At 45.9% G+C, this 23,654-nt stretch overlaps 1 protein-coding gene across 5 annotated transcripts in view; it reads left to right on the top strand.

Annotated features, from left to right (window-relative positions):
* ENO4 (enolase 4) overlaps positions 1-23,654 on the top strand; it is a 249,582-nt gene that overhangs the window by 35,194 nt on the left and 190,734 nt on the right. The gene's annotated exons all lie outside the window — the stretch shown is intronic.

Here is a 23,654-nt window from a genome sequence, read left to right on the forward strand (position 1 = left end):
TAGAACCTATGTTTTTCCCTGCACAGTCCCAAGCTACCTCCACGGTGTTTCTCAGTGGTGGTGTTCCTTTGGACACGTCCTCGTTTCACCCTGCCACTAAGCTTGTGCTGCCTGACCCTGATCTGGAAAATCCTGATGCGGATGACTTGCTTGCTCACCCTTATTTGCAGGAGCAGCACCCTGGGATGGGAGATCAGGGACTGAGTGCTGGATCTGTGGATCCCTCTGGGATTTTTGGAGCTTGGAAATGCTCTCACTTCAATTCGGGAAAGGAAATCCAAGATGGCGGCAGCCCCGGGATGGCGTCTCTGTTACAATCTATAGAACAGTCCAATTTTTGTTCTTAAAAATTCTAATGCCGCATTTGAAGCGTAAGTGGACGATCCGGACTAATTCCTCTGCACTCCTGACTTCAACCCCTACTCAATGCTCAATTGTGGACTTCACAACTGTACTTGGGAGTTCCAGACTAAATGTCGGAGGGATATCTGACGTTTCCTTGGGAGGAAGAGGAGCCGAGGTATCAGACTGGGAGATTTCTCTCTCCCCTCTGGCAGCTGTACCTCCACCATACCCAGACTACCCTGCAGCTGAGTTGAGGGAGCCCTGCAAACTTTCTCTCACGAGGAAGACCCCAATTGCAGGGGCAGAAGCAGTGGAAGTCTCAGTTGACCAATGGGTTTTGGAAGGGAAGGTGGGTTACCTTCCCCCCAGTAGGATCATCTCCAGTGGTTATACTAGAGAGCATATGGAATGCTCTCTTGAAGCTCAACTCTTCAGTTGATAAATCTTCTCAGGAACTAATAACGCTTGTGAGTACTGTTAATTCCTTATCTGAAAAATTTGAAGGAACTAAGCAGCAATTAACTTCAGAGGTTAAACAGATGAAAGAAAAAGTTGAAGATCTCCAATCTTTATCCTCAGGATCAGTCCAGGGTGGTTTCCTTGGTTGTGCAGGTGACTAAACGTGCTTCTCTCCCCAGTGTAGGTGGTGTAGTGTTTCTCAACCTTTTCAAGCCAAGTACCCCCTAAGCCTAACAAATACCAACCGAGTACACCTGCCCAAGCTCCACCCCAGACCCGCCCAAGCTCCACCCCTGACTCCACCCCATAATAATAATAATACTAATTGTAATGCAATTTTTTCCATCCATTTTTCATATACACACAATATATTCTTATTAATACATAATGGTAACCAGAAAATTTAAAAAAACACAAAGCACACTGTATGCAGAGAAATTGTTAATTATCATTTATATTTGGGGGGTTTCAAAGATGTCAAGGCAGATGACTTTAAAATATGCAATGTCACCTCAGTAACAACTATAGAAAAATATACAAATATAGTGCAAAATATAGACAGCAGATATAAATTCTCAAAACTGACACATTTTGATCACTAAATTGAAAATAAAATAATTTTTCCTACCTTTGTTGTCTGGTGATTTCATGAGTCTCTGGTTGCACTTCCTTCTTCTGACTGTAAATCCAATATTTCTCTCTCCCTCTCTTCCAACATCTCTCTCTGTTCCTCCAGGAGTCCAACTTTTCTTCCTCTCTCATCCTCCAGATCATGTACAGCATTTTTCACCACTGCCCACCAGCTTCATGCCCATTTCTCCTTCTGTCACCCCTCTCCAATACCCTCCAGCACTATCTCTCTCTTGCATACCATGCCACATCTCTTCCTCCATCACTAGCTCCCTCTTGCATCCCCTTCAATCTATTCCTCTGTTCCCTCTCCACCACAATATCCAACATTTCTCCCTCTCATCCTTCTATTCCCCATGAATCTCTACCTCTCTCTCTCTCTCTGCCCAATTTTCCTCTTCCTTTCCCCATGTGCACCATCTCTTTCCCTCTCACTCACACACTCAGGCCCAACAATTGTCGCTTTCTATTCCCTCCCTCCTATGTCCCAAGTTAGTGCCCCCTTCCTCCCTCCCTTTTATCCCACATTCATGCCCCCTCCCTCTCACTGTCTTCCAGCCTTTGTCCCCCCCCTCTTCCTCCCTCGTTTCTGCCGTCAGTCCCCCCCCAACCGCTGCCACCACCCGACAGCTCCATTCAGTCATCCCCCGCCGATGCCGTGGCAACTCCGGGCAAGGAAAGGCCAGGCTCGTGCTTCGATTGCATGCCGCCGGCCCACAGGTCTTTCCCCCGCTGTCAATTCTGACGTCAGAGAGAAGGTCTGGGCCAGCCAAGCAACGATTCGGGGGGGGAGGGGAGAGGGCACAAACACGGCACATGGCACTAACTTAGGACATAAGAGGGCGGGACTAGAAAGGGAGAATTTATGGGCATGAGTGTGTGAGTGAGAGATGGTGTAAATGGTAAAAGGAAAAAAGGAAAATTGGGCATAGAGAGAGGAGTGAGGTAGAGATGCATGGGGAATAGAAGGATGAGAGGGAGAAATGTTGGATATGGTGGTGGAGAGGGCAGATTGAAGGGGATGCAAGTGGGAGAAATGTTGGACATAGTGATGGAGGTAGGAAAAATAATTTTATTTTCAACTTAATGATCAAAATGTGTCAGTTTTGTGAATTTATATCTGCTGTCTATATTTTGCTCTATATCTGTCTATTTTTCTATAGTTAGAAACATGATGGCAGATGGCCCATCTAGTCTGCCCATCCACAGTAACCATTATCTCTTTCTATCTCTGAGAGATCCCACTTGCCTATCCCAGGCCCTTTTGAATTCAGACACAGTCTCTGTTTCCACCACTTCTTCCGGGAGACTGTTCCACGCATCTACCACCATTTCCGTAAAAAAGTATTTCCGTAAAAAAGTATTTCCTTAGATTACTCCGGAGCCTATCACCTCTTAACTTCATCCTATGCCCTCTCATTGCAGAGTTGCCTTTCAAATTAAAGAGACTCTTTTCATGCACATTTATATTGCGTAGGTATTTAAATGAATCTAACATATCTCCCGTCTCCCGCCTTTCCTCCAAAGTATACAGATTGAGATCTATAAGTCTGTCCCCATACGCTTTATCACAAAGACCACACACCATTTTAGTAGCCTTCCTCTGGATCGACTCCATCGTTTTTATATCTTTCTGAAGGTGCGGCCTCTAAATGAGGTCTCACTCGAGTCTTATAAAGAGACATCAATACCTCCTTTTTCCTACTGGCCTTACCTCTCCCTATGCAACCTAGCATCCTTCTAGTTTTCGCCGTCACCTTTTCAACCTGATCATCACATACAATCACATCCAAGCCCCGCTCTTCCGTTGTGCACATAGTTCTTCACCCCCTAAACTATACCATTCCCTCAGGTTTTTGCAGCCCAAACATAGAATATGACGTTAGAAAAGGTACGGCTCCACAAAAAGGGCCGCTCCACAAAAAGGGATGCAGGTCGGAGGCTGAAAATTATAGACCGGTGAGTCTCACATCAATAGTAAGTAAACTCATTGAAACGTTGATTAAAAACAGATTGGACATGATTCTGGATAATGAAAAATTAAGGGATCCCCACCAGCATGGCTTTATGAAGGGAAGGTCTTGTCAATCCAATCTGATAAGCTTCTTTGACTGGGTAACAAAAAAACTGGATGGGGGTGAATCCCTAGACATCTTATATTTAGACTTCAGCAAGGCTTTTGATAGTGTTCCACACCGTAGGTTATTGAGCAAGATGAACACACTAGGACTAGGAGAAACACTGACAGCATGGGTAAAAGACTGGCTTAGCGGCAGACTTCAAAGGGTAATGGTAAACGGTATTTCCCCAAATGTATGATCTTGCATTTCTTAACATTAAATTTTAGCTGCCAAATTTCAGACCATTCTTCAAGTTTCACCAGGTCTTTCTTCATGTTATTCACATCATCCGGTGTGTCTACTCTATTGCAGATTTTGATATCATCCGCAAAGAGGCAAATCTTACCCGTCAACCCTTCAGCAATATCATTTATAAAAATGTTAAGAACAGGTCCACTCAACCAGTTGCTGTCCCAGCCCGTCATTTTGGGACCCATCCCAAGGGCACTCAGTTTATTTATCAGCCATTTGTGTGTGACACTGTCAAAGGCTTTGCTAAAATCTAAGTATACCACATCTAGCGCACATCCTCTATCCAATTCTCTGGTCACCCAGTCAAAGAAATTGATCAGATTTGTCTGACAAGACGTACCTCTAGTTGTTACCGATTGTATATTTTAAAGTCATCTGCCTTGACCTCTTTGAAAAACCCTCTGAATATAAATGATAATAACATTTTCTGTGCATACAGTGTGCTTTGTGTTTTTTTAAAATTTTGTGGTTATTGTTATGTATTATGGTAATAAAATTATATTGTGTGTATATGAAAAATGGGTGGAAGAAATTGTGTTACAATTAGTACTATTATTATGGGGGTGGGGTCTGGGGTGGAACTTGGGCGGTGGTAAGACTCTTCGATCATCTGCTCAGAATCTCCTTTCTATTTCGTCATTAAAAATACATTAACACAATGAGGTCTTCCATTTTTTCCATGAATACTCCCTCTCTATGGAATAGGTCCCAGCTTATTTATGAGACAAATCTATCCTTAACCAATTTAAGACACAGCTTAAGACTTTTCTATTTCTTGACGCTTGTGAGACCTGGTTCATAGACAATTGCGCGCAAGACAATTTCGCGCAAGACAATCGCGCGCGGACAAAATCGCGCAGACAATCGAGCGCGAGACAACTGAGCGCAAGACAACTGAGCGTGAAGACAAATGAGCGCAAGACAATTGAGCGCAAATTATTTTCACAAATGTGCACGAGCGAGACAACTGAGCGCAAGACAACTGAGCGCAAGACAACTGAGCGCAAGACAAATGAGCGCGAGCAACTGAGCGCAAGACAACTAAGCGCAAGACAACTGAGCGCAAGACAACTGAGCGCAAGACAACTGAGCACGAGACAACTGAGCGTGAGCAACTGAGCTCAAAACAACAACTGAGCGCAAGACAACTGAGCGCAAGACAACTGAGAGCGCGAGGGGTTCCAAGACAACTGAGCGCAAGACAACTGAGCGCGAGCAACTGAGCTCAAAACAACAACTGAGCGCAAGACAACTGAGCGCAAGACAACTGAGCGCGAGACAACTGAGCGCAAGCAACTCAGCGCGAGGCAAGGCAACTTCCCTCATTATTTTGGAGACTTTAAAAATGCATTATTAATTTTGTTAGGCACATGCCTCTGCCCTGCGCTCAGTTGTCTGCGTGCGGCCTTTGTCTTGGTGTGGTCTTGACCTGACACTGTTAAAGCAGAGATGATAGGAATGGGAGAGGGACAAGGACAGCTACATAACTCATAGGGACAGGATGGTGAATTTAGTTCCTGTGTCTCATATTGGAAAAAATAGTTTAATAAATCAAAGTAACAGGGTGGCCAGGTTACCCAGTTCCAGGCTGCAGATTTTGGGATAGTTCTAAGTTTTTGACCCAGGTGTTTTTGTCCCGTTACCAGACACATTAATTGTGGACTGTGAGACCTGTAATAGTGGAAGGTAAATGGGCATAGTGGGTGTTTGCATTGGGGTTATAATGAAATGTCCATAGTCTGATGCCTGCAGTGTCTATTCATCTGATCCATCTGTCAAATGCTAAGTTTCATTATTTCTGTTTGTCTTGCATGATATGTTTGTTGTATGAATTGTTAAAATTTTGTAAAGCTGAATTAGCTTAATAATCTTTACATGACACAATATATGTTTTAAGTGTTTATGACGATCATTATGTCATTTTCTTTGTTTGTTTAAATCGTTATTCATGTTCAAACTTACAAGTGTCTTCATGCTCTGTCGTCTTCACGCTGAGTTGTCTTCAGGCCCAACAGATTTCAAAGATTAAAGACAAGATTCACTGCCCCCCCCCCACCGAATAAAACCCAAACAAAACTGTCCACAATTTGTTTGCAGCTTTCTAGTTATTGATTTTATGAAGTGTTTTAATATGTTAAAAGACAATAATAAACAATTTGTTAAATGACAACGTTAGTCATTATAAGTTCATAATGTCATTGGAGTTTGTGAGTGTAAAATAAATTCTGGAATCAATAGTTGTGTTATAATGTTTTTATTTCTGAGTAACTGTATTATTGAAGAAAGCATAATACAGTGAACATATAGAATGGATAACATAGATCTCCTAGGGCAAAGTTAAATGCAAAGTAAGTATTATTGAACACAAGTAAACATGATGTGAACAGCAAATAATAACATTGAATGATAAAGATCATTATAAGAATTTTGAAATTGAAAAGATTTTGAAATTGGTCTAAAAATAGGATGATGATGAGGGCGAGAGCATAAATTCACAGAAAGAGAAGTATTCTGTATGCTTGAGATTCAGTGTTTGAACTGGAGGATGTAAAAGGCTATGAACTTTAAAAGATCATATATAGAGAAACATACATAAATTTAGTCCATATAGAGTATGTTTTGTGCAATGCTAAAGTATTGTTTCCCCATCAAGCACAGGAACATTTGAAAAATGGACATAGTGTGGAGAAAACTGACTCTTTGGCTCTCATTCAGTCAGTGTGTGTGTGTCTGTGTGCAGTGTGAGCCACAATTGTGGTGAGGTACTTAGAATAACTTTGCAAAAATGTCATAGATTCACAGAGAAGATGGCTTCCTATTATGGATTTTGTGTGCCAAAACACAAGTTCTCCAAGCGTGAAGTACTCTGATTAACTGAGTACATGTCGCTCAATGCTAAACTGCTATTCCCCATCAAGAGGAAAGTTAGAAATATAGGTGAAATGGACTGGGCCTGGGCCAAACTGGCGCACCTGTTCAATGCTAGTGCTTTGACACTGCACTCAGGAAGTACGTATTAAATACATGCTATTACGTCAGGAGACCAGTGCCCCTGTTTTATTGATGGTAAGTAGTTCAGGATTTAAAGCAAACTAAATGTGCATCTCCTTACAAGAGGCATACAGGGAGATGGGTGACTAAAATTATGTCAGGTGTACACCTTATACATCTATCACATTTTGTGTGCACGAAAGGAAAGATGTTAACATATCACCTCAATGCATTTCATCTAATTTATACTTAAAGGATTAAGAATGATAAGTGTTATACTCTATTAAGAACATCTCTAAACAAGATAAGGTGTCAATCTTGTAGCATTACAAATTCTACCTAGTTGACACAGCCATGTAAATTAACACTTATGTTTGATAAGGTTTTGCATTTATCCAGTACGCAGTTGTCCTTTATTTTCAATAAGTTGTATATTAAAATGTATTTTTAAAAGTATCATAGATATGATGTCACATTTTTCTGATCATCGAAGGAGAGCTGGCAAGCCAAGTCCAGATGTGGGAGCTGAGACGGTAGGAGGCAGGCGAGTCATGATGCTGTAGACATGAATTGTGAAGTTGTAGTCACCGCTGCTGCGACACAGGAGGCTGGAGGGCAAAGAAAACACTGTGGTAAGGGAGAGAGAGGGAGAGAGAGAGAGAGGGAGGGAGAGAGAGAGAGAGGGAGGGAGGGAGGGTGAGGGAGAGAGGTAGGGAGGGAGGGAGAGAGAGCCACTCACAGGAGGACTGAAGATCCCACGAGACGGTAGGAGGCAGGCGAGTCATGATGCTGGAGACATGAATTGTGAAGTTGTAGTCACCGCTGCTGCGACACAGGAGGCTGGAGGGCAAAGAAAACACTGTGGTAAGGGAGAGAGAGAGAGAGAGAGAGGGAGGGAGAGAGAGAGGGAGGGAGGGTGAGGGAGAGAGGGAGGGAGGGAGAGAGAGCCACTCACAGGAGGACTGAAGATCCCACGAGACGGTAGGAGGCAGGCGAGTCATGATGCTGGAGACATGAATTGTGAAGTTGTAGTCACCGCTGCTGCGACACAGGAGGCTGGAGGGCAAAAAGAAAACACTGTGGTAAGGGAGAGAGAGGGAGAGAGAGAGAGAGAGAGAGAGAGGGAGGGAGAGAGAGAGAGAGAGGGAGGGAGGGAGGGAGAGAGGGAGGGAGGGAGAGAGAGCCACTCACAGGAGAACTGAAGATCCCACGAGACGGTAGGAGGCAGGCGAGTCATGATGCTGGAGACTGTAGGTGGAGTGGGGTGGGTATGGTGTGAATGGATGTGAAGGGGTGGGAGTGTGGAGGGGGTGGATGAAAAGGGGGGGAAGAAGGGGAGGGAGTTGTTTTTATACTTTTTTTGTATTTTTTCTGGGAGGGCGAAGGGCAGGGGGGGGAAGAAGGGGAGGGAGTTGTTTTTATACTTTTTTTGTATTTTTTCCGGGAGGGCGAAGAGCAGGAGGGGGAGGGAGTGAGGCGGGGGGGGGGGGAAGAAGGGGAGGGAGTTGTTTTTATACTTTTTTTGTATTTTTTCTGGGAGGGCGAAGGGCAGGAGGGGGAGGGAGTGAGGCAGGGGGGGGGAAGAAGGGGAGGGAGTTGTTTTTATACTTTTTTTGTATTTTTTCTGGGAGGGCGAAGGGCAGGAGGGGGAGGGAGTGAGGCAGGGGGGGGGAAGAAGGAGAGGGAGTTGTTTTTATACTTTTTTTGTATTTTTTCTGGGAGGGCGAAGGGCAGGAGGGGGAGGGAGTGAGGCAGGGGGGGGGGAAGTAGGGGAGGGAGTTGTTTTTATACTTTTTTTGTATTTTTTCCGGGAGGGCGAAGAGCAGGAGGGGGAGGGAGTGAGGCAGGGGGGGAAGAAGGGGCGTTATCGGGGGTTTGGGGGTCGTAACCCTCCACATTATAGTAAAGTGGGGGGTTCCCCCCCACGCCCCCCGTCGGAGCCCTAAAAACGGTCATTTAGAGCGGCGCGGCTTGCGCGCAATCGTCTATGAACCCACGCCCCCTGTCGGAGCCCTAAAAACGGTCATTTAGAGCGGCGCGGCTTGCGCGCAATCGTCTATGAACCCCCGTCGGAGCCCTAAAAACAGTAATTTAGAAAGGCGCGGCGTCGCGCGCTGCGCTCAATTGGGTGGGCACGCCTTTGACCCGGCGCGCCGGCGCGCTTTTGACCTGGCACCGTATGGGAATTTAACTCTGACGGATCCTAGCATGGGGAAGGGAAAGCATTAGGATCCTTCAGAGTTAAATTATCATACAGCTCTGTCAGAGCCAGAGACTAAATGTGGCAGGGACCCGAAAAGTGGCGCAGAACGCAGATTTTTAAGGACCTGTGCGTTTAGATACGGGACCAAATCGCACGGTTCGTACACAACCCAGCACGAACGACTGAGCGCGCGCAATTGTCTATCAACCCCAGCACGAACGACTGAGCGCAAAGTTGACGGCGCGCCGAAGAAAGCACTATTTTAAACGGCTCCCATGGGGGTGGGGGGGACATCGCGCTGCGTCTTGCGCGCAATTGTCTATGAACCGTTGTGGGGCGTTTTAGGGAAAAAGTATTTTAGGAAAAAGTTAAGGTTTAAGTATAATGGTATCCCTTGCAAAAGCAGCGACATTTACAAACACGCGCGCTTGAGAACTGAAAATGTAAATATCAACATACCCTATATAAACTGGTTCATAGACAATTGCGCGTAAATATCAACATACCCTATATAAACTGGTTCATAGACAATTGCGCGCAAGACAAGAACTGAAAATGTAAATATCAACATACCCTATATAAACTTGATAATCAATTGCGCTGAGTTTTATGATCGCGATTGTCTTGCGCGAAATTGTCTTGCGCGCAATTGTCTATGAACCATATAAACTGGTTCATTGACAATTGCGCGCAAGACAAGAACTGAAAATGTAAATATCAACATACCCTATATAAACTTGATAATCAATTGCGCTGAGTTTTATGATCATACCCTCCCTTTTCTTGCGCGTGAAGTGGAAATATAAACATACCTGTAAATGAAGAAATGTGGACGTTCGCTCTCACCAGAGGCGAGAAAAATCCGCGCAAGACAAATATTCGTTATAGATCAAGTACCAGCAAAACCAGATCTTTACCTATAACGGACACGGTCAGGCAGCGAAAGGAAGGCGGGAAAGGAAGGAGGACATATATAATGTAGAAACGTAACCATAGTAACGAAAATGCATTCACGTGACTTGTATTTAAATGCTGTTCGGAGAATATATATCATGAGATAACGTAACCATGGTAACGAAAATGCATTCACGTGACTTGTATTTAAATGCTGTTCGGAGAATATATATCATGAGATAACGTAACCATGGTAACGAAAATGCATTCACGTGATTTATGTTGAAAACGCAAAGAGTCAAGGGAATCATACATAACACACGTTGACGTGATGACGTGTTCACGTGCTGTACGTGCGCGTGTCCTCCGATGGTCAAGCGGCCTCTAGTGGCGCGCTGAGTTGTCTTGCGCTGAGTTGTCTTGCGCTGAGTTGTCTTGCGCTCAGTTGTCGCTGCGCTCAGTTGTCTTGCGCTGAAATGTCGGTGCGCTGAATTGTCTTGCGCGCAATTGTCTTTGCGCTTATTTGTCTGCGCTATTTTGTCTGCGCGCAATTGTCTTGCGCGTTTTTGACCTGTCACCGTGAGACCTAACTGCCCTTATAAGGGTGACCTAGAATGATTATACCTTCAGAAGCTCCCCCTATTATTTTTCCCCTAAATGTTATCGTTTATGTTGAATATTGTAGTTATCCCAGGACAAGCAGGCAGATATTCTCTACATGTGGGTGACGTCATCCATGGAGCCCCGTCGCGGACAGCTTTTCAAGCAAACTTGATTGAAGATCTCAAAGTTTGCTAGTGCTGCCCACGCATGCGTGCCTTCCTGCTGCACTAGAGGGCACATCCCCTCCTCGTGCTCTTCAGTTCTTAGTTTTCCGCGGAGCCAGAAAGCCCTGTCTCTCTTCTCTGCATTCTCTAAGTGCCTTTCTAGAACCGCGGCTTCTTTGTTTTCATCGGAAGTCGCTGTGCGTGTTGCTCATTACTTGATTTCTTTGTTTTTCGTGTTTTTGTATTTCGGTTCGGCGACCAGGGGCTCCCGGTTCGCTGTGGCTGCTTGGCCTCGAGTGGCTGCGGCCATCTTACCTTATGTCCCGGCCTCTCACCGGGTTTAAGAAGTGCTCCCAGTGCGGTCGGGTTATCTCCATCACTGACCCGCACCGCTGGTGTATTTTGTGCCTGGGTGCTGATCACCTGATGGATTCCTGTCCTCGCTGTGCCACGCTTCAACCTCGGGCTCTTCGGCGACGTAGGGCCAGGATTATGGAGCTTTTCGCCATGGAAGCCACTCCTGCTTCGACCCCGGTCTCGGCCTCAACCTCGACCTCGGCTTCAGCCTCGGTCTCGATGTCGGCCTCAAAGACCTTGGCCCTGGAAAAGTCTCCCTCGACCTCAAAGGCCTCGGGGGCCTCGACCTCGAAGAACTCGGTCCTGGGTAAGTCCCCTCTTCCTCCTTCAGGTTCAGCTCAGCTATCGAAGAAGCCTTCCTCGGAGTCTCTGGCCATCCAGGCGGTGAGTGTAATCCCGCCGGCCTCGACGAGACCACCCTCCAAGCCCTCCAAGCATGCTTCCACCACACGGGAATACTCATCCTCGAGGTCGTCCCCGGTGGAATATGGTCACGGTGCCGATGTTTGAGGCGGTACTGAAGGCTATCATCTCCTCGGAGCTCTCCTCGGCGTTGGCTCAGCTTGCTCCGGCCTCGACCTCGCGCGCTGTGGACCAGCCTGAACGTAGCGTCGAGGTTTCTCGAGGCAAGGCGCGTCGTTCTCGACGTCTGTCTTCGTTGGATTCCTCACCTCTTCCATCGAGGCATGTTTCTCCCTCGAGCCGGCCTTGGTTGAGGTACCGGTCGAGGCGTCTGGCGAAGTGTTCGCGGGACTACCCCCGAGGAGGGGTAGATCTCCGGGTCCTCGCACTACCGGCTCCATTAAGACCTCGGACCTCACTCTGTCCAACCCGAGTCTCTGAGGTCGCCGGTCCAGTTGGATTCCCCGATTAGGGAGGAGCCTGCCTCGGGGGACTCGGCCTCGTTTCGTATTCGTTGTCTTCAGGCCAGGGTTCTCCGGGGCACCGTCCTTGGACCTCGATGGTCCATGCTCGCGGTCCTCCCCTCCGGGGACTTCGAGGCTCAAGCTCTCGTCGACGCCTCCTCGTTCCTTCATTGGGGCTTCCTCGGCGTCCATGCTGGTGGATATGGATGTACCCTCGCAGTATTCTCGGGAGGCTTACCCCTCCTTTTCGGCTGCCCTGCGGTCTTGTTCCACCACTCCGCCTGGGGAGCACTCGGAGAGCAGGCCCTCTTCCTTCACTCGCTTTGTGCAGGATATGGGGAAGGCCTTGCACCTGGACCTTCAGTCTGATTCCAGGTATACCAAGGAGTTCTTGGAGCAGATGGAGCTTCCATACCCTCCTCGGGAATCCCTGCGGCTGCCTCTGAATCCGGTGTTGCAGCAGACTTACTTTCGTAACCTGGAGACGCCTTACGCTATCCCAGCTATTCCCTCCAAAATGGAGTCTTGGTACCGGACGGTGCCGTGCAAGGGGTTTGAGAAGGCGCAGCTCTTTCACCAGTCCCTGGTTGTGGAGTCTACCCTTAAGAAGTCTCACCCGTCATGCGCCCTCTAGTGGAGCAGGAAGGTACGTATGCATGGGCAGCACTAGCAAACTTTGAGATCTTCAATCAAGTTTGCTTGAAAAGCTGTCCGCGACGGGGCTTCGTGGATGACGTCACCCACATGTAGAGAATATCTGCCTGCTGTCCCTGGATAACACCTGTTACGGTAAGTAACTGTGCTTTCTTGCCTTTTTACCTTCTGTTCCCGTTTGTCATGGTTTAAATGTCTCTGAATGTTGTCGTCATCCTTAGAGATGCCTTGTCCTTTTAAATCTGTATTTTAGCCAATGTATGTTTTTATGACTTTGTGCACTGCCTAGAAGTCTGATTAGGCGGTATAAGAAATTTTAAATAAACTTGAAACTTGTATTTCTTAGGCTTAGGAATCCCTCTGGGTGAATCTGGCCAGAGGAAATGAAAAATGCCTATATCTTGGTGTGATATACAGACCTCCGAAACAACAAGAAGACAAAGACTTAGAACTGATAGAGGACATAGAGAACATCACTCTACGGGGAGACACAGTGTTGTTAGGGGACTTCAACATGCCCGATGCAGATTGGAACACACTCTCCGCGACTACGAGTGGCAGTAAAAGAATTCTGAACTCCATAAAGGGTGCACGACTCAAGCAAATGGTGTTGGAGCCCACCAGGGACCAAACGATACTGGACCTGGTACTCACCAACGGAGATAGCGTCTCAGATGTCTCAGTTGGAGACACACTGGCCTCCAGCGACCATAATATGGTATGGCTTAACCTTAAGAAAGGTTTCTCAAGGTCAAACACAGCAACGAGGGTTCTCAACTTTAGAGGCACAGACTTCGACCGCATGGGAATTTTTGTCGATCAGGAGATGCAAAAACAAGCACAACCTAACAATGTAGAGGATATGTGGTTGACTCTGAAGTCCACCCTACACGAAGCAACAAACCGCTACATAAGAACAGTAAGTAAGCGCAGGAGGAACAAAAGACCCCAATGGTTCAGCGCAGAAATTTCGGACCTCGTTAAAAAGAAAAAAGAAGCATTTATCACCTACAAACATTTAGGAAAACAAGAGGCGGAAAAAGACTATCTGGACAGGTCAAAAGCTGTCAAAATAGCAGTCAGGGAGGCCAAACTCAAAATGGAAGAAGATCTAGCACGGAACATTAAGAAAGGGGATAAATCCTTCTTCAGCTATATTAGTCACAGGAAAAGAAACAAAGATGGGATAGAACGCCTGAAGAAATCGGACGGTAACCTTGTAGAATCAGATTCTGCCAAGGCAGAATTACTAAACGAATACTTCTGCTCAGTCTTCACCTGTGAAGCGCCGGGAGCTGGTCCACAGCTTCAGATGGGAGACAGCCAGAATGACCCGTTTCTGGACTTCGAGTTTACGCCCAGTAGCGTCTACTACGAACTATCAAGACTCAAGGTGAACAAAGCCATGGGACCGGACAACCTACATCCCAGAGTGCTCAGGGAATTGAGAGAAGTCCTGGCAGAACCACTATCTGTTCTTTTCAATCTTTCCCTACGCACAGGAAGAGTCCCCTTGGACTGGAAAACCGCCAACGTTATCCCACTCCACAAGAAGGGCTGCAGAACAGAGACGGCAAACTACAGACCGGTGAGTCTCACATCTATAGTGTGCAAGCTCATGGAAACACTGATTAAACAAAATATTGATACAATCCTAGACGAGGAAAACCTACGTGATCCCCACCAGCACGGATTCACCCAGGGCAGATCCTGCCAATCTAACCTAATCAGCTTTTTCGACTGGGTTACTAGACAATTGGATGCCGGAGAGTCATTGGATGTGGTATATCTAGACTTCAGTAAAGCTTTTGATAGCGTCCCACACAGAAGGTTATTGAACAAGCTGAAGTCGATAGGATTAGGGGACACTCTAACTACATGGATTGAGGATTGGCTGAGTGGTAGACTTCAGAGGGTGGTGGTAAACGGTACCCCGTCCAAAATGTCAGGCGTGATCAGTGGAGTGCCGCAGGGGTCGGTCTTGGGCCCGATTCTATTCAACCTATTCATAAGAGATATGACCCAAGGACTTAGAGGAAGGGTATCACTGTTCGCCGACGACGCCAAACTTTGCAACATAGTAGGTAAAAACACCATGCCTGATAATATGACACAGGATCTACTGCTGCTGGAACGGTGGTCAGCAACATGGCAGCTAGGCTTCAATGCTAAAAAGTGTAAGGTAATGCACCTGGGAAAGAAAAACCCGCACAGAACTTACATACTAAATGGTGAGACCTTGGCCAGGACCACGACGGAACGAGATCTAGGGGTGATCATTAGTGATAACATGAAGGTTGCAAATCAAGTGGAGAAAGCTACCTCCAAGGCAAGGCAAATGATGGGTTGTATTCGTAGAGGTTTTGTCAGCAGGAGACCTGAAGTTATGATGCCGCTGTACAGGACCATGGTGAGGCCTCACTTGGAGTACTGCGTTCAATTCTGGAGACCTCACTACCGGAAGGATGTGCAGAGAATCGAGTCAGTTCAGCGAATGGCCACAAAGATGGTCTGGGGGCTCAAAGATCTCACGTATGAAGAAAGACTGAATAAACTGAGGCTGTACTCACTTGAGGAACGAAGAGAGAGGGGTGATATGATTGAAACGTTTAAGTACATCACGGGCCGTATCGAGTCGGAAGAAGATATCTTCTACCTCATGGGACCCTCGAACACCAGGGGGCATCCGCTAAAAATCAGGGGAGGGAAGTTCCATAGCGACTCCAGAAAATACTTCTTCACTGAAAGAGTGGTGGATCATTGGAACAAACTCCCACTGCAGGTGATTGAGGCCAACAGCGTGTCGGACTTTAAGAGAAGGTGGGATATTCACAGGGGATCCCTAGGGGAGTGAAATCAGAGGGCGGGTATTTGGAGTGGGCAGACTTGGTGGGCTATAGCCCTTTTCTGCCGTCTTTTTCTATGTTTCTATGTTTCTAGGTGGTACTTGGCTTGAAGAAGTTGTGAAAAACTGCCTTAGCAGACAGACTCAGGATTCAGGTGCGTTGGTCCTGTCCCCAGAGGCATTCCAAGCAATAGTGGGGCACTGGCGATGGCCTCGCTTCAATCTCATGGCCATGGCAAGAAACAAGAAAGCAGATCGCTTCTTCAGTCGAAGCTCTGAGCCCAGCAGCACGGGACTCTATGGTGCAGCCGTGGCCTCAGAAGATTCTGTATGATTGGCCGGGTCATTCGGAGGTTTGCTTGTCATTCTATGGGCTCCAGATTGGCCCTGCAGATCCTGGTACACAAATCTGAGGTGTCTGCGCAGAGGTTGCAGCCTTCAGTTGAGTGCCTTTCTGGACCTTCTCACGTAGGGTCCGGTCTACATTCAAGATCTGGATCACTTTGCTCTTAACGGCATGGCTATTGAACGTGCAGTCTTGGAACATAAAGGATATTCTGCCCTGGACAGACTTGCATGGTCTGTATCATATATGTGGTGATTTGGTGTAGGATGGGCTGGGGAGGACATCAATGGGAACTTTACTAACTTGAAACAAGAGGATGTTACTACCTAGACTTTATGGTAGATATCCTGCAAACAGGATGGTTGGATAGGCTGGAGTGAGCTTGGACGGCAACTTCAGCATTTGGAACCTTTAGACAATACCAGGTGGACTTTACAGTCTATGACCCAGAAATATCAAAGAAGAGACAAGTTAATTTAATCATGTACAGTCAAACCTCGGTTTGCGAGTAACCCGGTTTGCGAGTGTTTTGCAAGATGAGCAAAACACTCAGCAAACTTTTGACTCGCAAACCGAGTATTGACTCGATTTGCGAGCACCCCCCCCCCCCCGATAACCGGCATCGCTCCCCCCAGCTCGCAAAGGCCCCCTTGCTCCAACCAGCACCCCCCCGAACAACTTAAACTTACCCCCCCTGTCTAGCGCAGGCACAAATCGTGTGCCTAGAAGATCTTCCGGCTTCTGCCTGCCTGCCTTGAGCATGCATCTGCACATGCTCAAGGACTTCTAATTCTCCCTCTCGCCGATGCATGCTCAAGGCAGGCAGGCAGAAGCTGGAAGATCTTCTAGGCACACGATCTGTGCCTGCGCTAGATGGGGGGGGGTGTAAGTTTAAGTTGTTCGGGCGGGGGGGGTGCTGGTTGGAGCGAAGGGGCCTTTGCGAGCGGGGGGGAGCGATGCCGGTTATCGGGGGGGGGGGGGTCGGAACGTATCAAAACGAGTTTCCATTATTTTCTATGGGGAAACTCGCTTTGATAAACAAGCATTTTGGATTAAGAGCATGCTCCTGGAACGGATTATGCTCGTAATTCAAGGTACCACTGTATTTTTAATGGGTATTACTAATGGGCAGACTGGATGGACCGTTCAGGTCTTTATCTGCCGTCATTTATTATGTTACTATGTTTGTTGATACTCTTCTGAAGTCTAAGAAGTCTTCAACAGTGTCTGCTTATGCTAAGGCGTGGAAGGCCTTCCAGCATTGGTGTGCCCAGGACCAGTTGGACCCTTATTCAGCTCCGATCTCACTAATTTGCGCCTTTCTTAAGGCTGGGTCTGATAAAGGCCTCACTGTGGCTTCTCTTAGGGTCCAAGTGGCCAGGCTTTCCTGTTTTAGATCTGCGAGCATTGGTCTTTCTTGGTGCCTCATTCTGATGTTGCTGGATTTATGAAGGGGGTTATTTGTGTCTGACTGCCTGTTAAGCATCCTTTCCTTTCCTGGGACCTTAATTTGGTGTGGTCTAACCTTCTCAAGGCTCTTCGAGATGTTTTCCTCTTGGACTTGATGCTCAAGACCATTTTTCTGGTTGCCATTACTTCGGTGCTTTGTGTTGCAGGGACCCTTTCTTCCGTATTTCGGAGGCAGGGGTTTTCCTTCCTACCGATGGTAGTTTTGGTTTTCCATGTCAATCAAGAAGTGTGTTTTGCCTGCCTTTCAACCTACAGGTTCCAAGACACAGGTCCGCCTGTTGAAGAAATGGGTTGTGTGCAGAGTTCTGCATTCTCAGGAGGTTACCCACACATTTCATCTCTCTGACCATTTGTTTGTGCTGTCTCATTTAGTTAAGCGGGGCGCTCCCGCTTCCAAAGCTATGATTTCCAGATGGATCCATAGGGCCATTTTTTCAGCCTATATTCTTTCACAGAAGCAGTCTCCTGTTTCCATCAAGGCGCATTTTACCTGGAGTGTGGCTTCTTCATGGGCCGAAGCTAGATCTATCTCTTGAGGAGATTTGCAGAGTAGCAACATGGTCTTCTCTTCACATGTTTGCCAAGTTCTACAGAGTGGATGTGGTGGCAAGACAGGACTTTGCCTTTGGGTCCTCAGTCTTAACCCCCAGAGACCCAAATATAGAAAAAAACGTAAAAAAATGTTTTCGAACGTTCACATGTTGTTATAGGAGGCTTGTGATCCCTAAATCAGTGTTTTTTTTTTTTATTTTGACATTTTAGTAACTTTTGGGGAGGATGTTGTAAAATTGCAACGCTGGGCCTGTAAGGTAGCAGAATTTCAATAGTGTCACTCTCTCTCTGAACACATGTAAGGAATAATTAAAAGTTTATTTGTACTTTACAGCTTATAAAGACCCACCTAAGTTTATGTATATACACAACAACAATAGTATAATAAAGAAAAAAGTAATTTTTATTATCAATTTAATACAAAAAATGAGTATCATATAAAAACGCAAATTTTTCCCTGTGAAGCGCCCATTGACTTCTATCAGCGGTAATCAAGAAATTTCGTGTTTTTGCACAAAAAATTTCATGTTAGCGCAAATACGGGTAAAAACGGCCACGCTATGAAATAGCACTTGTGCTATCTTCATAGCACGGTTTTGTGAATCGAGCCCTATATGTGCATGTTTTATTTGTTCATTTATTCAGTTATGGTAGTTCCAAAAACAGTTATTTTGCTCTGAAAAGCACAGGCGAACATTGCACTTCCTGCAAAGTGTGTTGGTATAGCCTTTTGCACAGTGTTGGCACCGTCCTCTATCGGCTTTGATGGGAAAATGTCCAATCATGTCCTTGCAAACTTCCTTTGGAGGGTGTGCATTTGACTTTTTGGCTGTCATGGCAGCTGAAGAACCTCCATCATCTGTAAACTGCCTCTTTTGGGAAGTCAAGGTGCCCCCTCTTGATGAAACTGGGCTTGCAGATGGTCGCCCTCGCTTTGACACTGACCCAGCCGTTCCGATCAGGATAAGAGAAGATGCCAACTGGGCCTGAAACATTCTCCTGTTTAGCATCTGTTTCTTTGGGATATCCAAAGCTTTGCAGTCCCTTTTGTACAGGAGCCAAGCATTGATCACAGCTAGGTTAATGGTGTGCCAGAAGATGTAAAGGTACCAGCGGTAGGACTTCAGTGGAAACTTGTATTTTGCTGCAAATGAGTCTAACAAATCCACTCCGCCCATGAATTTGTTATAGGCAGCCACGATATAAGGCCTCTCAACTTCAACAAATCTTTTGGCAGTTTTGTCCCAGCGTTGAATCTTCTCCACTGGTTGTGGGCCAGCAAAGGAAGACACAAGTGTAACCTGTCTGTTGTCAAACCATTTCACAGCACAAATGTTGTGATTTGACTCCACTCTGACATCAAAGCTTCCTCTTCCCTTTTTCTTCAAGCTTTTCTCATCCTCAAGATTACAGTTTGGAAGGCGCACTTGTCTGGCTGTTCCTGTGTAATGAATTCCACAATCCAGCAGCCTAACTATCAATGGGATGCTGGTGAAAAAGTTGTCTGCATAGATCTTGTAGTTGTGACTATGTGGAAGTGTGGAAGCAAGTTTCATCACAACATCCCCTGATAGTCCAAGTTCAGATCTTGCCCGTATTCCATTCACACTGCCTTGGTACACATCAAAATCACAAAGTATACCAGAGATTCCAGTCCTTGCCCACAGCTTGAACCCCCATGGGTTTGGCTTGCCACGCATGTACTGTTTGATGCTGCTGAATTTCCCCCTGAAAGGGATCATCATTTCATCAACAGAGTTATGTTCTTCAGGGACCACTTTTAGGCATTTCTCTCTGAAAGCATCAAGCCATGGTCTGAGTTTCCAGAGTTTGTCACTTTTTTGTTCCATCTCAGACACGGTTAGATTGTTCACAAAATGTAATGATGTCAACAGAGACTGGAATCTGTTTCGTGACATTACATCAGCGACAGGACTGTATCTTGTGTCTGCTTCCCAGTACATACGGACTCCAGGCATTTGGACAAGACCCATCTTCAGATACATGCCAATCATCTGCTCTATTTCCTTTGTGTTTGTGTTTATAGATGATCCTTTCTTCTGAAAACTGTACTGATTTGTGTTATCTGCCAGAGCGTTGATCATATCTTCTGTCACAAACTTCTGAAAGTACTCCAGTGGTGTGCAGAGGGAATGGACATCATTACTCCAAAGCAGGCAACAGGGTTGTATGACTTCATGGCCAGATAAACAGACCTATTTACACATTCAACCATCCAATGGTGTTGCAGAACTGAACAATAGGTTCTATTAGTAATGTACATGAAGTTTTAAAAAGAAAAAAAATGGGGGAGGGTTTATTTTGTAGCCTTAAATGTGATGTTGTAATATTACAACACTGGGTCTCAGGGGAGTGCAGACAAAACCTTGCTATCACTTTGACCCACTGTTGTAAAATTACAACATAGAAATAACCAGCTCTAAATCTCTTAAAATCAGTATATTCAATGATGTCATAAAATCTGCATGATCTACACATATTAATGATCACATAAAAAAATATTTCAAGCTTTTTACTTACTTTAGTCCTGATGTATCCCGTCCAAAACAACAAGATGATATACTCCAAAGCAGGCAACAGGGTTGTATGACTTCATGGCCAGATAAACAGACCTATTTACACATTCAACCATCCAATGGTGTTGCAGAACTGAACAATAGGTTCTATTAGTAATGTACATGAAGTTTTAAAAAGAAAAAAAATGGGGGAGGGTTTATTTTGTAGCCTTAAATGTGATGTTGTAATATTACAACACTGGGTCTCTGTGAGTTAAGGGGCAGCGCAGCAAGCCCACCCTAGTTTTTTGGGGGACTGCTTTTGTAATTCCCTACTATCTAGAACACAGGTGTCAAACACAAGGCCTGCGGGCCGAATCCAACCCGCCTGGCCATTTTATGTGGCTCTTGGTGACTGTGTGCCTGTCACTATGCTTTCCAGGAACTTCCTTGAGGTCCGTTTCCCCCACTTACCACCTCCCTACCGCTGAAATTTAAAATCTTCGCTAGCTAACACGAAGCTAGCCTTCTGCTGTCTGCTTGCCTCAGAAGTTTTCTTTCTGCAGCACTTCTTCCCGCGTAGGCAGGATGCTTCAGAAAGAACACTTCTGGGGCAGGATGTCATCGGGAGGCTGGCTTCGCGTTGGCTGCCCGGAGTTTTTAAATTTCATCTGCTGGGAGGTGGTAGGTGAGGGAGTCAGGACTTAAGGAAGTTCCTGGAGAGTGTAGTGTCAGGTGCACAGTCAATCGCAGCAAATTGATAAGGATCTGATTGTGGATATCCAAACGTTTGGAAGGAGAGAGGAGGTTCTGCTGTTGGGAGATTTCAACCTGCCGGATGCGAACTGGAATGTTCCGTCTGCAGAATCGGAAAGAAGTAGGGAGATTGCCTTTCAAGAGGTTCTGCTCAGACAAATGGTGACGGAACCCACAAGGGAAAAAGCGATATTGGATCTGGTCCTCACAAATGGAGAGAGTATCTCTAATGTTCGAGTGGGTGCTCACCTGGGAAGTGAGCGATCATCAAACGGTTTGGTTTGATATAACGGCTAAAGTGGAGAGCGGCCGCACGATACTTAAAGTCCTAGATTTCAAACGTACGGACTTTAATGCAATGGGACAGTACCTGAAGAAAGAGCTGTTAGGATGGGAGGACATAAGAGAAGTGGAAAGACAGTAGTCTAAGCTGAAAGGAGCGATACAAATGGCTACGGACCTTTATGTGAAGAAAATCAATAAAAACAAGAGAAAAAGGAAGCCGATATGGTTCTCCAACCTAGTGGCTGAGAAAATAAAGGGGAAGAGTTGGTGTTCGTGAAATATAAAAAAACCAAGAAGAGGAGAGCAGAAAGGACTACAGGGTGAAACTGAAAGAAGCCAAGAGAGAGATACGTCTGGCGAAAGCACAGGCGGAAGAACAAATGGCTAAAAATGCAAAAAAGGGAGACAAAATTTTTTTCAGATATATTAGTGAAAGGAGGAAGATGAAAAATGGAATTGCTAGGCTAAAAGATGCTGGGAACCAATATGTGGAAAGTGATGAGGTGAAAGCGAATATGCTAAACAAATACTTCTGTTCTGTGTTCACAGAACAAAATCCTGGAGAAAGACCGAGATTGTCTAGCAAAGTTACACGAGAAAATGGAGTAGATTCTGCGCCATTCTCGGAGGAGGATGTTTATGAGCAACTTGAAAAACTGAAGGTGGACAAATCGATGGGACCACACACGGGATCCATCCCAGGATACTAAGGGAGCTCAGAGAGGTTCTGGCGAGTCCTATTAAAGACTTGTTCAACAAATCTCTGGAGACGGGAGTGATTCCTGGGGATTGGAGGAGAGCGGATGTGGTCCCTATTCATAAAAGTGGTCACAGGGATGAAGCAGGAAACTACAGGCCAGTGAGCCTCACTTCGGTTGTTGGAAAAATAATGGAAGTTTTGCTGAAAGAAAGGATAGTGTACTTCCTTGAATCTAATGGGTTACAGGATCCGAGGCAACATGGCTTTACAAAAGGTAAATCGTGCCAAACGAACCTGATTGAATTTTTTGATTGGGTGACCAGAGAGCTGGATTGAGGACATATGCTAGATGTAATTTACTTGGATTTCAGTAAAGCCTTTGATACAGTTCCTCATAGGAGGCTGTTGAACAAACTTGAAGGGCTGAAGTTAGGACCCAAAGTGGTGAACTGGGTCAGAAACTGTCGGACAGACGCCAGAGAGTGGTGGTTAATGGAAGTCGCTCAAAGGAAGGAAAGGTGAGTAGTGGAGTCCCTCAGGGATCAGTGCTGGGGCCAATCCTGTTCAATATGTTTGTGAGTGACATTGTTGAAGGGATAGAAGGAAAAGTGTGCCTTTTTGCAGATGATACCAAGATTTGTAACAGAGTAGACACCGAAGAGGGAGTGGAAAATATGAAAAAGGATCTGCAAAAGTTAGAGGAATGGTCTAATGCCTGTCAACTAAAATTCAATGCAAAGAAATGCAGAGTAATGCATTTGGGGATTAATAATAGGAAGGAACCGTATATGCTGGGAGGAGAGAAGCTGATATGCACGGACGGGGAGAGGGACCTTGGGGTTATAGTGTCCGAAGATCTAAAGGCGAAAAAACAGTGTGACAAGGCAGTGGCTGCTGCCAGAAGGATGCTGGGCTGTATAAAGAGAGGCGTAGTCAGTAGAAGGAAGAAGGTGTTGATGCCCCTGTACAGGTCATTGGTGAGGCCCCACTTGGAGTATTGTGTTCAGTTTTGGAGACCATATCTGGCGAAAGACGTAAGAAGACTTGGGCGGTCCAGAGGAGGGCGACGAAAATGATATGAGGCTTGCGCCAGAAGACGTATGAGGAGAGACTGGAAGCCCTGAATATGTATACCCTAGAGGAAAGGAGAGACAGGGGAGATATGATTCAGACGTTCAAATACTTGAAGGGTATTAACGTAGAACAAAATCTTTTTCAGAGAAAGGAAAATGGTAAAACCAGAGGACATAATTTGAAGTTGAGGGGTGGTAGATTCAAAGGCAATGTTAGGAAATTCTACTTTACGGAGAGGGTGGTGGATGCCTGGAATGCGCTCCCGAGAGAGGTGGTGGAGAGTAAAACTGTGACTGAGTTCAAAGAAGCGTGGGATGAACACAAAGGATCTAGAATCAGAAAATAAGATTAAATATTGAACTAAGGCCAGTACTGGGCAGACTTGCACGGTCTGTGTCTGTATATGGCCGTTTGGTGGAGGATGGGCTGGGGAGGGCTTCAATGGCTGGAAGGGTGTAGATGGGCTGGAGTAAGTCTTAACAGAGATTTCGGCAGTTGGAACCCAAGCACAGTACAGGGTAAAGCTTTGGATTCTTGCCCAGAAATAGCTAAGAAGAAAAAATTAAAAAATT

Source organism: Geotrypetes seraphini, chromosome 4, assembly GCF_902459505.1.
Source record: "Geotrypetes seraphini chromosome 4, aGeoSer1.1, whole genome shotgun sequence".
Lineage (NCBI taxonomy): Eukaryota > Metazoa > Chordata > Amphibia > Gymnophiona > Dermophiidae > Geotrypetes > Geotrypetes seraphini.